This window comes from Monodelphis domestica, chromosome 4 (genome assembly GCF_027887165.1).
Source record: "Monodelphis domestica isolate mMonDom1 chromosome 4, mMonDom1.pri, whole genome shotgun sequence".
Lineage (NCBI taxonomy): Eukaryota > Metazoa > Chordata > Mammalia > Didelphimorphia > Didelphidae > Monodelphis > Monodelphis domestica.
Genome location: NC_077230.1, coordinates 147,196,234 through 147,212,934, shown reverse-complemented (window position 1 = coordinate 147,212,934; position 16,701 = coordinate 147,196,234). Strand labels below are relative to the sequence as shown.

At 37.3% G+C, this 16,701-nt stretch overlaps 1 long non-coding RNA gene across 3 annotated transcripts in view; it reads left to right on the top strand.

Moving 5' to 3' along the window:
• The window catches only part of LOC130453693 (uncharacterized), an 85,719-nt gene that overhangs the window by 43,137 nt on the left and 25,881 nt on the right, over positions 1-16,701 (top strand). For all 3 annotated transcript variants that reach the window (XR_008911192.1, XR_008911190.1, XR_008911191.1), the window contains exon 3: positions 16,169-16,448. This is a non-coding gene — a long non-coding RNA (uncharacterized LOC130453693). The remainder of the gene's footprint in view (positions 1-16,168; positions 16,449-16,701) is intronic.

Sequence of the window (16,701 nt, the reverse complement as noted above, 5' to 3'; positions counted from 1 at the left end):
TAGCTTGCATAGGGGATTAACTACAATCAAGAGTCCTTCAAAAACTTTAATTAACTCAATTGTGAAGTTTGAGAGTTTGGACCAGGTTGATGACAGTGGAAATCAAGAGAAATTTAAAGTAATAATTTAAATGGAGAAATAACAAGAATGGCTGACAGTAAAGAATGAAGCATATTACAAAAGTCCTTTAGGCTGCATTGGTGACAAAATAGAATAAGAAACAAAATTTCCCCTCTCTCTTCCTTCTCTTTTCCCTTTCTTCTTTCTTTCCTTTCCTTTCCTAACTTTCTTTTTTTCCCATTTTAAGGCGATTTCCAACTATGACTAAGGGAAAGGTGGTAGTTGTGGCCTAACATCTCACAACCTGACACAAGTCTCTTGTCTCTCCCTAAGAGTGCCTAGCTACTTAACTACTTCTTTCTTTCCTTTCTTCTATGCCTCTCTCCCTCTCTCCTTCCTTCCTTCCTTCTTTCCCTTCCTTTTTCTTCCTCCCCCCTTTCTTTCTTCTTTCTTTTCCTTCTTTCCAGAGGAGCTATAATTGTTTTACCTAGATCTAAGAAATCATTGATTTTTCAAATTTTCATAATATGAAAATTATGAACTTATGAATTTTTAATATAACATGTGACACAAAATAAATCTAATTCTCATCATTGCAGTCCAAATATCCAATTTAGTGTGGTAGAAAGAAAACTAGATTTAGAACTAAAAACCTAAGTTCACATGTTACTTCTGGTACTCAGTTGCTGTGGGACTATGGCTAGTAACAAAATGTCTTTAAGATAGTTTCCCCATCTAAAACGAGAAAAAATCCCAGACTCACAACTTCAGTGATATCCTCGAATCCTCTCTTGCACCCACTCTGCATGTTCAGTCTGTTGCCACATATTTTTCTACTCTCCCAATAGCTCTGGTATATTCTGCCTTCTTTGCCCTTAAAGAAGTCACCCTGGTATATTTCCACAACAACTCTGACCAGAACTATTGAAATTATCTTCTAGTTCTTCTTGCTTTCTTTCCTCTCTATAATCTGTCTTCCACTAAACTGCCAAACTGATTTCCTAAGGCACTCCTTCCCCTTTTACTCAACAAACTAGAGCCTATGACCTACAGAATATATAAGTAACAGTGATTTCTCTGACCTTTACTGCCTAGAGGCCAAGGATCTTCTACCTCACTTGTCTCCCCAAAATTCTCTAGATTCCTCAAAATAGGGTTTTGGGGGGACATTTATTGTCCCCACCATTGACTCAACACTAATTATTTTTGTAATTTAGGGGTCTCTTGTAGTCCATTTCTATTTAGCCACTTAACAATCAGATTTGATTTATAAAGTAATATTTCCCCCAAAAGAAGAGAAAAAAAATATATAAATACCCCTCCTCCCAATATCTGAGGATGAGGTATATCTCTTCTACTCCACCATTTTCTGTGGAGGGAAGGAAGATTAGGTTCTCAGATCAACTTAGTTCCTACAAATCATGGTCCCACCAAGTTCAAAATTGAAAATCTTCCTCGGCTCAAATGACAGTCCTCTGACTTTTTAGGACTTTACTAGTAGACTGGCAACAACAGCTGCTTTGGAATATTGCTTCTAAGATGGTCTGGGCTTAAAATCTCAGATCAGGGAATTCTACTGCCTATACCTAGAACTGAAAAGAAGCAACAAAACAGACCAAAACTCCAAGTCCAATTCTTGGGTCCACAGAGTCTATAAAAAGGAGAGGGGAAAGTAGTTCTTATCCACACCCAGTTTAGTACATGATTTAAGCTTCAGGAGAACAGATCATTATGCCCAGGATATTGCTAGCAAAAACATGATTATTCCAATCTGGTAGTTTTAAAGATGCAGCCTGTTGTGGTTTCTCAGACAATGAAAAGAAGCTTTTCTCACCCTCATAATATGTCTTCTCCCAGAAGCACATCCCTGTCATCACCTACCTGGCCATGTGCAGAAGTCTCATTACATAATATAAAATCCTCTATTTTTTTTTTATTTAAACTCCTTTGTAAACCATCTCCTTCCTACCTTTCCAATATTACCCTCCACATTACCCTATGAGAGTGATGGCAAACCTTTTAGGAACCTTGTGCCATGCCCTGCTGTACAGGGCCCTACACAGCATGCCTCTGCCCTCCCCCCACTGTGTACAGTGCCCAACTCCCCCTTGTGTTGAAGGGTGGGGGGTGGGCTCCCAGTCAGCATGAGCCTGGGGAAGGTGCCTCCTGCAGCCATGGGGACCTGGTTCTGCATCCAGCCACCTTGGGGTACTGGCCAAGCAAAGGGGCTGCTGCTGGGATTCAATGGGCCAAGAAGATGAGGCAAGGCTAGGGAGTAGACATCATAGAGACCCTGTGCCCCCCACTTTGAGAGCAGAGCCAGTTTCAAACCAGCTCATACCTAGGGTAGCACCCTCTTGTGGCCTCAGTACCTGCCCCTGCATCCAGCCCTATCTACCTATAGGGCTGCAACCCATGTAGGGGTAGTACCAGATGGCAGAGGGAGAGCAGTTAGCCTTTGGGGTGGAGTCACCCCCAGACTGGTGGTTGGCAGGTAAGGAAGAAAATGGAGATATTTTAGGGGTGGGGTCAGCCCAGTGTTGGGAGAGAACCTCCCCTTAAGTCCCCCTGCAACTCCTAGTCCCAGACAGGGGTGGGAAAAAGGGAGGGACATGACCTGAACACTTTGCTCAGAGGAGCAAAGCAAAGAGGGGTGGGGAAGTTTGATGGGGAGGGGGAAGGGAGCAATTCTACAAGGGAAGGCCCCACATTCACACAAGAAGATTTCTGTGTGCCATCTCTAGAATGTGTGCCATAGGTTCACCATCATGGCCCTATGAGTAGAAAATACTAATCTACTTGCTGTTATAGGCATATAGCATTCCAGCCCACACCTATTATGTTCCCCTTTCCCACTTCTGATTCCTGTTTTCCTTTAATTCTCAGCTCATATTCCACCAATGCAAACATATCTATCTATCACAGACAGACGGATAGATAAATATGTAAATACATATATCTTGTACTTATGTTGGCTTTCTTGTTAGAATGTAAATTCCTTGAGAATAGGGATTATTTTTTCTATCCCCAGCACTGAGAATAGTATCCGGCACACAGTGTACTTAATAAATGCTTGTTGACTGACTTTCAGAATTAAGGATAAAATTAGCAAATATATTTAAAATGATATAGGAAATCAGTTATAATTATTTACTAATTGAGTAGCCAATGATTCTAGTTCTGAGCAAACACTGACTGTAGTTATTCATCTATCCAACATATATAGGCACCTATAGAAATTTTTTTTAAAGAGCTCATAGACTTCAATTAACTTTCAACTTAAACTCATGTATTACTGCCTTTTGAAAGAAAACTCTCTGCTTGCTATTTTATTCTTATAATTATAATAATTAATTAATCAGCTTATTAGTTCCTACATAAGGTACCCATTTTCAACAAAGGGAAAATTAAATGAAATAATTGTATTTGAAAACTGCCTTTTGTGAGCTAGCAACTTTTCAGTTTTAGGAGGCAATTAGGAGAACTTTAGAGCACATACTTATGTTGTGGCATAGAACTGGAAATGGAAGGGTTGTCCATCAATTGGGGAATGGCTGAACAATTTACAGTATATGATTGTAATGGAATACTATTGTTCCATAAGAAATGATAAACAAGACCTTCACAAAAAAAATAAGACTTACATAAAGTCATGCAGAGTGAAGTGACCAGAACTAGGAGAATGTTTTTTACAAAGTGAAAGCAATAATATGTGATGATCAACTGTGAATCAATTAACTATTATCAAGTAATTCAAGGATCCAGAAAAATTCTAAAGAACTCATGTGGGAAAAGTCTGTCAATTTTCATATATAAAGGTTAAATTTAAGGTTGAAACTGAATGTAAAAATTATTGGTCACCAGGGATTTAATTTGTTAAATCCCAAATGAAGCACTCAAGTCAGAATGGAATTTTATGGTGATTTAATTACAATAGGAGGAAGAAATTAAGAAAGTGAGAGAGAGAGAGAGAGAGAGAGAAAGAGAGAGAGAGAGAGAGAGAGAGAGAGAGAGAGAGAGAGAGAGAGAGAGAGAGAAAGAGAGAGAGAGAAGAGTTATTTTAAACTGCTCTGGCTCATACTGAGCCAGGAAGGAGTTCAAGGCCTTGGCCAACGAAGCCTCCCCTGAGAATCAAGGGAAAAGGGAGTCAATCTTATCACTTACCACATGGCAGTCTCAAGGAAGCTGTGTGAGGGAGCTCCTCCAAGCTCAAGTTCCAGGATGGAACTGGTGCCCAGCCTCCTCACAGGAAGTGATGAGAACTACAAAGGCTGTTCTCTACATCACTTCCTGCATCTTACATGTGCCAATGGTAGCTCAAGCTTAGCTTAGGACAGCCCAGGGGACAGTCAGTTGTTTCTGATTTGTCACTTGCTAACACATGCCAGTGTAGTGTGGGTATGTACATTCCTCGGTGCTAGATTAAGCAAGATAGAGAAATTCTAAAAATCACACATAGAAGGAATTGACTGAATCTGAATGCATATTGAAGCATACCACTATTCACTTTATTTCATCAACAATGTTTTTCTCTATTGTAAGTGATATGTGTCTTTTTTTTACAACATGATGAACACAGAAATATGTACTATAGCATAATAAATAAATAATCTATATCCACATTACTTATCTTTTGGGGGTGCTATAAAAGAAAAAAGAAAATGGATTTTAAAATGTCAGAAAATAATTATTAAAATTGTATTGACATGTAAGAATCAAAATATCAGAAAAAGAATCACATAAATATCATGCATGAAGTGTGAGTCAATGACGTCATTTAGTAAATAATTCTAAATGAAACTTTTATCATACTACCAAAGATCAACCATGTAAGGTGGATAATTTACATTAATTTCCTTTAAATCATCATTTATCAAGTAGGAATTAGAAACAAGCTAGGTAATTAACAAATGTGGGAGAATAAATAATATCAGGATTATTTTTCTATCAAATCAATAATTCATTTCAATTCAATAAGCATTTGTGAAATATTTACTCTGTATATGATACTAGGTTAAAGATTAAGATTACAAAGACAGAAATGAGCTATCTCCACTACAGAAATTTTATGCTCTATTAGTTAAGGGGAGCATTAACAAGGAAAAGTAAATAAAAATACATTTTTATGAAGAATAATAGAGGTGTGGAGCCAAGATGGAAGTGAAGGTACATGGACCCATCTGATTTCTACCAAATTGACCTCCCAAGAGCAGTGATATAATGTATCAAAAGGAATTTTGGAACACCATGACACACCCACACACACAAATAAGGTAAAGTTATTTTTTAGCCAAAAACTACTTGGAAATCCAGCACAAGGGAGCCAGCCCATCAGAATGGAAGTAGACAACAGACTTTAGGCACATCTGAAGTAACAGCAATTTTCCAGAACTCTCAGTCACAGATATTAAGGGGGGGGATGGGTCAGAGAATTGCTCAGAGATTAGAGAGGTCCTTTGCTATCTCAGTGTACAAGACTCTTATTACATTGCCCATACATAGAACAAGAACTGGGGAGCAGTCACAAGGCAAGTAGAAGCACTAGCATGTACCAGCACTTGCAACCACAAGGGAGCAAGGAACCCTAGTCATAGTTTGAAGGGGTATAAAAGTACTTGGGGTTACTCACTGACCAGAGCAAAGGCCAGAAGCATATTAAACACACATCTCCTTACATATTACCACCATGGAACAACTGAAAGCAGACAGATGCCCAGTTCCACCTCTGAAGGCAGCTTCACAAAGAGCCTGAAGCATGGTATAGTCTTCCCTTACCCATAGTTACAGGAGCCAAATTTAATAGTTTGTTAAACAAAATGAAAAAAAAAAGGCAGGAAAATGAGCAAACAAACAAACAAACAAACAAAAAACTCAACAGAGAAAGTTATATTGGTATTAGGATAGACTCAAACTCAGAAGAAGAAAACACAGCCAACACTGTATCCAAAACCTCCAAGAGAAATCTTTATTACTGTCAAGGCCAAAATGAATTAAGGAGCCCAAGAAGGATTTTAAAAATCAAATAAGAAAGGTAGAAGAAAAATTAGAAAAAAATAAGAGTGAAACAGGAAAAGCATGACTAAAGAATCAACAGCTTGGTAAAGGAAGGACAAAAAATACTGAAGAAATTAATATCTTAAAATAAAAAAAATGATAAAAAAGGCAAAAAATACAAAGATAACTCCTTAAATATCAGAATGGTCCAAATTGTAAAAGATATACAAAAATTCACTGAAGAGAAAAACTTTTCAAAGACAGAATTGACCTTTTGGCAAAAGAGGTATACATATTTACTGAGGAAAAGAACTCTTTACAAAAGAGAATTAGCCAAATAGAAAAGGAGGTACAAAAACTCACCCAATAAAATCATGCCTTAAAAATTAGAAATGGGCAAGTGGAAGCTAATAACTTCATGAGATATCAAGAAACAATCAAATAAAGGGAAAAGAATGAAAAAAATAGCAGAAAATGTGAATTATCTCATGGGAAAAATAGCTCACCTGGAAAATAAATGCAAGAGAGATAATTTAAGAATTATTGGACTACTTAAAATGTAGCAGTCCACCCCTAGCTATGGGCAAGGGGAGCAGTTGGTATGTACAGATTGCCTTAGAAGAGAGCATGCTCAGTATTGCACGTGGCTGGGAAAGCCTCTGATCCTTGACCCCTGTTTCCCCCAGGTTAGGCGGGAACACAGGTTTCTTTGTGCTCACCTGGTTAAGAGAAACCACACCTATACCTTGTCATTAACCAATGATGATCATCCCTATGTACTGTGTATATTTGCAAATCAAAGAGATTAAATAGGGCCCAGCCAGCTCCACCTTTCTCTCTTCTGCTCTTGCTCCCTTCCAGCTTGCACTGATGGCTATTCTGCTGGAGCCTGGCCTTGGGCCAGGCTCCATCTTTAATCTTTCTCTATCATCTCTCTGACCTGTGTGGTATTGAATCTGGATCTCTGGACTGGTAAAAGATCAGAGCTTGGTTGTGGCTTATTGATAATTAATAAAGACTCATTCCTGCCACCTCATATCTCTACTTCGACTCCGTCATCCCCCTCGTGGTATCTAAAACTTCTATCCTTTCTCTATCTTCCTACCTTAAAGCTTCTCTCTCCCCTCTGAGGAAGCTTTATCAAAACTATGATAAACAAAATGAGCTTAGAAATCATCAAGGAAAACTGCACAGATATTTAAGAACCAGAGGGTAAAATAGAAATTGAAAGAATCCATTGTTTCACCTTCTAAAAGAGATCACAAAAGCATAACTCTCAAAACTTCCTGGTCAAGGAGAAAATATCAAAAACATACAAAGTAAAACAATTCAAATGTCATGGAGCCACAGTCAAGATAACAAAAGACTTAGCAGCTTCTACATTAAAGGACTATAGGGCCAATAATTTGATCTTTCAGAGGGCAAAGTAGTTAGGAACTTCAACCAAGAGTCACCCAGTATAACTGAGTATAATCCTTTAGGGGGGGGAAATAGGTATTCATTGAAATTAAGGAGAGGTGGAAGGGAGGGAGAGAACATGGATTTCTTGATCAAAAGACCAGAGCTGAATGGAAAATTTGACTTTCAAATATACAACTCAAGAGAATCATTAAAAAGTAAACAAGAAAGAGAATCAAGATTTCCAATAAAACTGCTTACATCTCTTCATGGAAAATGTTATCCACCTACATTCATTGTGTGTATCAAATGGTTACCTTATCTAGTGTAAGGTGGGAAATGAGGGAGGGATACAGCTCAGTACTTAAAATGTAACAACTTAATTTTTAAAAAGAATAATTTAAAGGAGCAGGAATGTTAATTAATGTTTCCCTTAATGACCAAATGAGGTTATTGGGATAACTTTGTATTTAAACTCAGATCTTTAACAACCTAAGGACCACATTAACCTAGGGTTCAATAAACCTGAAGATACAAGGTATTGTAGGAAGAACATAGTATTTGACAAAAAACCTGTTGGGAAAACTGGAAAACAATATGGTAAAATTAGGCATAGGTCAACATCTCACATCATGCACCAAGATAAAGTCAAATGAGATATTTGACCTAGAAGTAAAGGGAGATACCATAAACAAATTAGGGAAACCTGGAGAAGTTAAAACACATATAAGGAAAGAATTTATGACTAACATGACAGAGAACATTACAAAAAGTGAAATGGATAATTTTGATTACACTAATTTAATTTTTATTTCTGTACAAATGAAATCAATTCAACCAACATTAGAAGGGAAAAAGCAAATTGGAGGGAAAAGTTTTATAGTGTTTCTAACAAAGGCCCTGTTTCACAAATATATAGATAACTGTACCCAATTTATAAGAATACAAAGCATTCTTCAATTGATAAGGAGTCAAAGGAAATGAACAGGAAGTTCTCAAATAAAAAAATTAAAATTAACTATAGTCATTTAAGAAAATGCTCCAAATCACTATTGATTAGAGAAATGCAAATTAAAAGAGCTCTGAGATGCCATTTCATTCCTATCAGGATGACTAATGGGACCAAAAAGGTAAATGATAAATATTGGAGAAAATGTGGGAAAATTGTGACATTAATACACTGTTGGTAGAATTGTGAACTGATAGAACCATACTAGAGATCAATATAGAACCATTTTCAAAGGGCAAAAAAAGTATGAACATCCTTTGACCGAGAATTACCACTACTGGGTCTTTATCCTAAAGATATCAAAACCAAGTGAGAGAAAAAGATTGAATCATGCAAAAATATTTATAGCAGCACTTTTTTGTAGTGGCAAAGAATTAGAAACTGAGGGAGTGTCCATCAACTGAGGAATTAATGAACAAACTGTAGCATATGGTTGTAATGGGAAATTATTGTGCCATAAGAAATGATGAACACAAGAAATTTAGAAAAAGCTAATATAAAAAATCTTGAATGAAGTGACAAAAAGTGAAATGAACAGAACCAGAAGAACAGTTTATATGGCACCAGAAATAATGTATTATGATCAAATGTAAAAGACTAAACTATTATTAGCAACACAAGGTTCTAAAATAATCACAAAGGAGTCATGATAAAAAAAAATCCCACTATCCACATCCAAAAAGGAATGGCTGGAATATGATTGCAGGTGAAAGCATGCCATTCTTCACTTTATTTCTTTCATTTTTTAAAATTGTAAATGTGATATGAGTCTTCAGTTATGACCTAGAGCCTTGATGGCAAACCTATGACACATGTGTCAGTACTGAAACATGTAGCCATTTTCAATGACAAGTGGTCTTATGTGGGCTCAATGTGCCTTGGGACCCAGGAGCCACCAGGGAGCTGCTTGCCCCCACAGCCCTGGTGTGGTCATGCTACAGCCTGGCTCAGGGAGGGGGAGGGATGCTCCCAGTGTTGGCCACAGGGGTGGGGGTGGGGGAGTGAGCACCAGGCTATGTGTGCCAGGTGGCTGGAGCATGTGGGGCTCCCGAGGGGGTAGGGAGGAGGAGTGTGTGGACAAGGAGCCTGTAGGGCGGGACCTGCTGCTCTCACTGGGCCAGCCAGCTGGGGAGGGATGGGGCAGGGTGGGGCCTGTGGAAGACTAGGCAGGGCTTCAGCCCAAGTCCAATGGAGGAGTGACTGGAACCTTACCAGACACATTTAGCACCCTGAAAAATATAGCAATGGCTTCACTCACAATTTTTCCCTCTACATAGTTTTGTGAGACCTTATTCACAGCATTAAATAATATCAAAACCAATAAAAGAAACAGATTGACAGATGAAGTTAGTAGCTCTTGCTTGGGCTTGAATTGTACAAAATACCAACCTTCAATTGAAGTTTAGCCAATGAAATTCAGCAACAAAAAGTCACTAATAGACAGATTAGTTAAGGAATTCTCCCTCCCCTTCACTTATCTTAGTTCAAGACACCCCACACAAGTTAAATAGTATCAAGAACAACAAAAGAAACTGACTGACAGATGAACAAAGAAATCACTAAGCAGGTAAGTTAAATAATTAGCTTTTGGTTTATTAAATGCAATTATATATTACATATATACATTTTTGTTATTTAAACTATAAATACTGTAAAATTAGTTTTTTTTCCCCAAAGTAACACACCACTTGAGTTATGCTCAGTTTTTTGGCAAATTTTGACACATCAAGCTCAAAAATTTGCCCATCACTGACCTAGAGAGTATGGAAAAATTGATGCATGAAAACTATGATATGCTCTGTACCAGACCAGTTACTGCTTTGGGCAGTGGGAAAAGGAAAAAAAGGATAGAATCTGAATGACAAAAATGCAGAAAACTATTCTTAAAAATTGTTTCTACATGCAATTTAAAAATTTTATTAAGAAAGAATTTTAACAATCCTGAAGAAAAGAATCATTACCAGAATGTAAAGAGCCTTTCAGAAGTTTTCTTTAGTAACTAAATATTTTCATACAGTTTGAAAATACTTAATGCAGATAGTCTTTTCCCAATATTGAATGTTAACACCTCAAAAAGGATTCTGCTCACTGGCTAAGCATATTTTAATTCATTTCTAATCTATACTATATATTATGCTTTCAAAAAAGAGAAAATAATGGCATAGTATAATTAGGAAGCAATTTATCAAATGATGATTTTCTCATAATTCATTCAGTATAAATGTAGATATTTATCACTACTTATGAATTTTAGAATATGTGGTCATTAAGGTGGAAAACATGGCAATGAATAAGAAACCAAACACTCACATAAACATACTCATAAGCCCAACTATACTTTCTTACATAATTGTTACATTTTCCCACCCCAACAAAACCTACTACCCCAACAAAAAATCCTTCAAATTTATTATAGACTAAGGGGACTTCTTTCCTCATGGCTGAGAAAGACAGCAAATATTTTTCTTCCTTTATCTTGGTTGTAATCGAACCACAGAATTTTAGTGAGAAAAGACCTAAGTGGCCATCTAGTCCTACATATACCAAAAAAAAAAAAATCCTTTCTACAAAATATATAGTCTTTGCTTGATGATCTCCTGGTAAACTTGGGACTTCTTTATTTCCTTAGTTGTTCAGGAAATTACATTAGGGAACCAGGGGTCTGAATCCACTTTATCATCTTTTTGGAAAAACTAATCCTTGTGCTGAGGGGAAAAGGAGGCATAGAACTACTCCATGGAACATGAATTTAATCCATGTTGTGATAGATATTTGTCCTTTTGCAGCCTGTTATTTAATTTCTATCACTTCCTAGGAAATAAAATATTCAAATAAGTAATTTGAATTTTAAAATGGATTTCATTTTGGAATAATGTAAATATATTTAGAATGGGTACCAGAAAATCTGACTTCTAGTTATAGCTCAGTCACTAACATGCTGGGCTACTTTGTCCTGTCTCGTCCCTTCTCTGGGACTCTGAAACTTTATCCTTTAAGTCTTTGTTCACAATAACATGTGAAGAAGCAAAAAGTGAATAAGGAAGGAAATTTTGAATATGACTAAATGGAGAGGCACCATAATATAGAGGGTGGAGAGCTAGTGTGAATTTTAAAACTACTCCACCCTACACAAGCCATGCTTTAGAAGATCTGATTTAGGTATTTCCTGATTAGTAACAATGGAGATAATTGGTTTAACAGAATCAAGTCTTGGGAACTACACATTTTTCCACACTACTCAGTTTAACAACGTCAGAAGGCCTGCACCATACTCAAAGATTTAATTATCTGAGGAAATGGCCTTCAACAGGCATGTTCAGAAAAAGGGGACAGACCCCTGGGCTTTCCTAAGTCAAACTAAGCCATCATTGGTACAAATGAGACATGGGAAAGTGACGTAAAACCATCTATATAAGGCACATCACTTCCTCTCTCTCCCTCTTTCCCCAGAGAGGAGACTAGCTGGCAGTGTGCTAAGCATTCTGACATCTTGGCGTGTTGGCAGCTATTTGTCTGGGTTTGGTGGTGAGTTTGCCCTTGAGCTGATTCAGGCTCAGACATCTTGGCTGAGCCCTTTTGGTGTTCAGGCTGGTTCCTTCCTCCTTACTTTCTAGAGCCTCTGGTCTTCTTTCTGGCACTAGCCAGGAAAAAGAGATCCTACTCCGTTCCCTTCTTCCTTCTTCTTAATCTCTTTCCACTATATCAATTAAATCGCCATAAATTTCCAGCTGACTTGGATATTTTATTATCTGGGATTTTCCCTGGCTACCAATTAAATTTAGATTTTAAGTCACAATGCTAAAATTATCTTTACACTAGCATTGAGTCAGGAAGACCTGAATTCTAATCTTGTCTCTCATACAGACTGGTTATATGACCTGAAGAAAGTGACAACCTTCCAGTTGCTCTAGGCAACTCTCAGCTGTGAAGAAAATGGAGACTCATTGTAAATGCTATAACTATAAAGGATAATTTTTAGTGTTTTGACTTAAAATCTAAATAAGTGGTGTAGCAGTTAAAAGAGTGGGAGCCATAAACTGTAAGAATTAAAATGGACATATAAAGAGTGGATGAGTAAGTTGTGATTGCAGAAAATATGTTTTCACTACAGTGTTTTGTTTTTAAATCAAATATATAAGGTGGTCACCAGGGAAATATTCCCAATTATGAATATACCCAAGTTAACTGGGTTTTATAGAGAATTTAATTAATAATACAATGAGGAATTAAAGAAAGAGAGAAAGAGAGAAAAAGGAAATAATGAGAAAGGGATAAGCTGGCCCTGACCAGTCCTGGCCAATCCAGGCCTAAGCCCTAAGAGAAAAGATCAGTCAGTCCTTAATCACTCACCACAAGATCTGTCCAAGCAAGGATTCTAGTGACACCAGGCCAGCTCCATCTCAGCTGACTTCACCAGCTCAATCCTCAATCTGAAATGTCCCCGAGAGAGTCTCAATAAAGACCCTTCAAGGCAGCCTTTCCCAGCTGACTGTTTATAGAGAGAGCTTTTTGTCTCCTTTTAAAGGGCATTTTCTCCTATGTCACCTCTCCTAAGTTCTTATATCTACCAATCACAGTAGACGTTTAAAGGACAGACCATTCTTAGTTCACACCTGAGTAGACTAATCTTTTGAGTAATTTACACCAGGAAAGCTCTGAGTAAGTTTCCACCTCTTTGCTCCTTGTAAGTTCACAAGTTGCCTGACCTTTATAGGTACTTAGCACCCCTTTGAATTAGTTCTAAAAATAGGCATGGCTTAAGTATGGGTTTAAGTACTTTTCATTGTTCAGCAAGGAGTTTTCTCCCCTAAAGCAGGCTTAAGTATGGGTGAAGTATAGGACTTCACATTTCTGATCTAAGTAGAGTTCACTGCCCAAATGGGGAATGGTCTTAATCCAATCTTATGAAGTAGGGTCTGGGAATTTTTAAGGTTCACAGTGGTCACGATGGGAAATTACCAAATATGAAAAATACCCAAGTCAGCTGGGGATTTATGGAGATTTTAATTAATAAAGAGAGAAGGAATTAAGGGAAGAGGAGAGAGAGAAAGAGAGAGAGAGAGAGAGAGAGAGAGAGAGAGAGAGAGAGAGAGAGAGAGAGAGAGAGAGAGAGAGAGAGAGAGAGAGAGAGAGAGAGAGAGAGAGAGAGAGAGATTTAATTTAAACTGCTGCTTTGGCAGTAGTTAAAGGCCTAAGCCAAAATGGCCTCCCTGAGCCTAAAGGAGAGGGAGTCAGTCTTATCACTTACCAGAAGACTGTTAAGACTGTTTCCAAGCAAGGTTTAGTCCTTCACTGAATCTCCTGAACTGAGTTCAGAATTCAAATCCAAACTCCCTTGAACTTCCTTTTTACCCATCCTTTTAAAGAAATTTTCTCTTATGTCACCTCCCCTAAATTTTCATGTCTACCAATCACAGTAGATGCTTTGTTCTAGGACTGCCCATTCTTAGTTCTCATCTTTTTTGGTTCTCACCTTCTCTGGTTAGTTTATATCTTCTGATTAAATCACACCTCTTTGTTAAGCTTGCCTTTTGTAAGTTACTTGACCTTTTTAGGTACTAATTTAATTTTTACAGGTACTTAACACCTTTTTGTATTAGATCTAAAAATAGACCTATCTTAAGGTTGTAGCTTTACTATAAGGTATGAGTTAAGGACTTTCATTGTTGAATCAGGAGCTTACAACTTTTTCTTCCCCTAAGACACTATCTGAGTAGGGCGGAATAATTTTAAAAGTTCCCAATACATTCCTGATTCTTGTTAGACCAAGTATCTCCATTGTTTCAATAAGGGAAAAGCTTAATAAAATCTTCTAAGGTACAGTCTGAGTAGTTCTTAAGATTCACATCATATAGACCAAAACAACTTTCCTTATTGAAAATGACTTGTACAAAAATATTTATAGCCAAGCTCTTTGTGGTGACAAAAAGTTGGAAAATGAAATGATTGGCGAATGACTGAATAAATTGTGGTATCTGATGGGGATAGAACACTACTGTGCTGAAAATAATGATGAACTGGAGGAATTCCATGTGAACTGGAAAGACCTCCAGGAATGGATGCAGAGTTAAAGAAGCAGAAACAAGAGAACATTGAGAAACAGAGACGGATACACTGTAGTAAAATAGAATGTAACAGATTTTTCTACCAGCAGCAATGCAATGATGTAGGAGATCATTATCTAGATCTCATAATGATTTAAAAGATCATTATGAGAAAGAATGCTATCCATATCCAGAGAAAGAACTGTGGAAACAAAAATGCAGAAGAAAAACATATGATCGATCCCGTAGTTAGATATGGATCTGATCAGGGTTTTAATGTTAAATAATCTCTCTACTGCAAATATGAATAACATGGAAATAGGTTTTGAACAAAGATACAAGTGTAGCCCAGTGGAATTGCTTGTCAGCTCCAGGAGGGGGGAAGGGAAGGGCTAGGGGGAATGGGATAAAGAATAATGAATCATTTAACCATGGGAAAATATTTTAAATTAAAAAATTTTTTTCATATCCAGCATATCCAGGACTATTATGAACATGAAGTTTCAAATATCTTCCCCATTGTATGTCCAAATCAGGAAATATATGCAAAATTTCTCCTGATATTGAGTTTTGGCTTTATATTAATGAATTTGTGTTAATCTAAGATATTTGGAAGTGAATAGTGTCCTTCTTGGCCATTTATATTGATTTCCTTTTTTGGGGGATGCTACTTAGGTGATTCTCATGCTTGTAAATGATTAAGTGACTCTAGCTAGAAAAAAGAAGACAAACATGTGGTGTTATTTGAGTATCTTTCATTTATTGGTTAGAGAGAGGCAACGCCAGACAAATTACTTCAGGATACAGCCATGATTAATTAGCTTAGAACATGTCCATGGAGTAGCATTATGTGATTTTTGGGCTTCCTGATAATTCTAGAATCTTGATGTAATATTAATTACCCTTTGTGAAAATATTACAATTTTGAAGAATTAGTGGCAAATTTTTCACAAGACAATGAACTCCAGGGAAGAGATTTGCACCACAGCATTCATGGCAACTATCATTCCAATTAAAACTGATTACCTTCCAGAAAACCTAATACAATACAGAATTTATTATTTCATTTATCCAAGTGTCACACATTTAAAAAAATCCAATGTATTGATCCTGAACAGAAAGCATTATGAAACCTAAACTGATGTAATAAATAGGATGCCTGACTTTGGGATTATAACTTGAAAAGTTAAAACCAATTAAAATGCCTGTCAAAAAGAGTTTGAGTTATTCTTTAAAAGTTTTCATACAGATCTCATAGAGAAAGTACAATAAATAAAAAGTGTATTGCATTTTTAATAGTATGGAGAGTCAGGACATCATAGAAATATATTTTTTAAATATTCTACCTCTACCACATTTGATACAATCAAGAAGTAGAAACCTCCATGTGGGAGAGGAGGAGATAAAGAAATAAAATAACGCCAATATAGGTTGGAAAATGTTAGAAGCTATTAAAATAGATATGGCACTAGATTAAATAGCTTTAATCATAGCACTAAATGAAACCAGAGAAGTTTTAATATGTATTTTGATTTCCTAAGGGCTCAAAGCAGGCAACTTATAATGCAAGGGAACCCACCTTTCAATACTATATATATAGTAGTAGTAGTCTCTCTGTAACCGAGGATGATAATTTTTTTTTGCACTTTCATCTGTGATGTAGATAAGTGTGCACAAAGACACTTGTGCGTGAAGGAGATTTAAGTGGAAAAGTCGATGCACAGAGACAGTCCCACTCTCTTGGTGTTGGAAGCCTGGGTCCAGTGGCACGAAAAGTCATTACACCTGGAGACTTCCTCAGCTACATTGGATGGCCATGTTGTCTTTTGTACTCCAACACGCCCTAAGCACTCCACAGTGCTTTGCTGTGTTGCCCTCTCAGCCGTTGAACCTTCTTATTGGTTTCTTCCGTCTGTTCCGCTGAAGCAGTCTTCACATGCTGGGTGAGCAAAGCCTTAGTTCACCAGGGGTCGATGACCCGATGGCTACCCTCACAAGGTTTAGCTGGCCTGTCGAAGCCATTACCCGGGGTGTGGCCGCTGCCTCATGCTAGCAGCTACTGGGAGCCACAAGTGAGAGTTGGGTGTCAGGTGAGGGTCAGAGGCTGGAGAGCTGCCCTAGGAGGGCACAACAAGCCCTCCATACCAGAGATACTACTTCTCCCTGAGCACCCTATACACCATATATATATATATA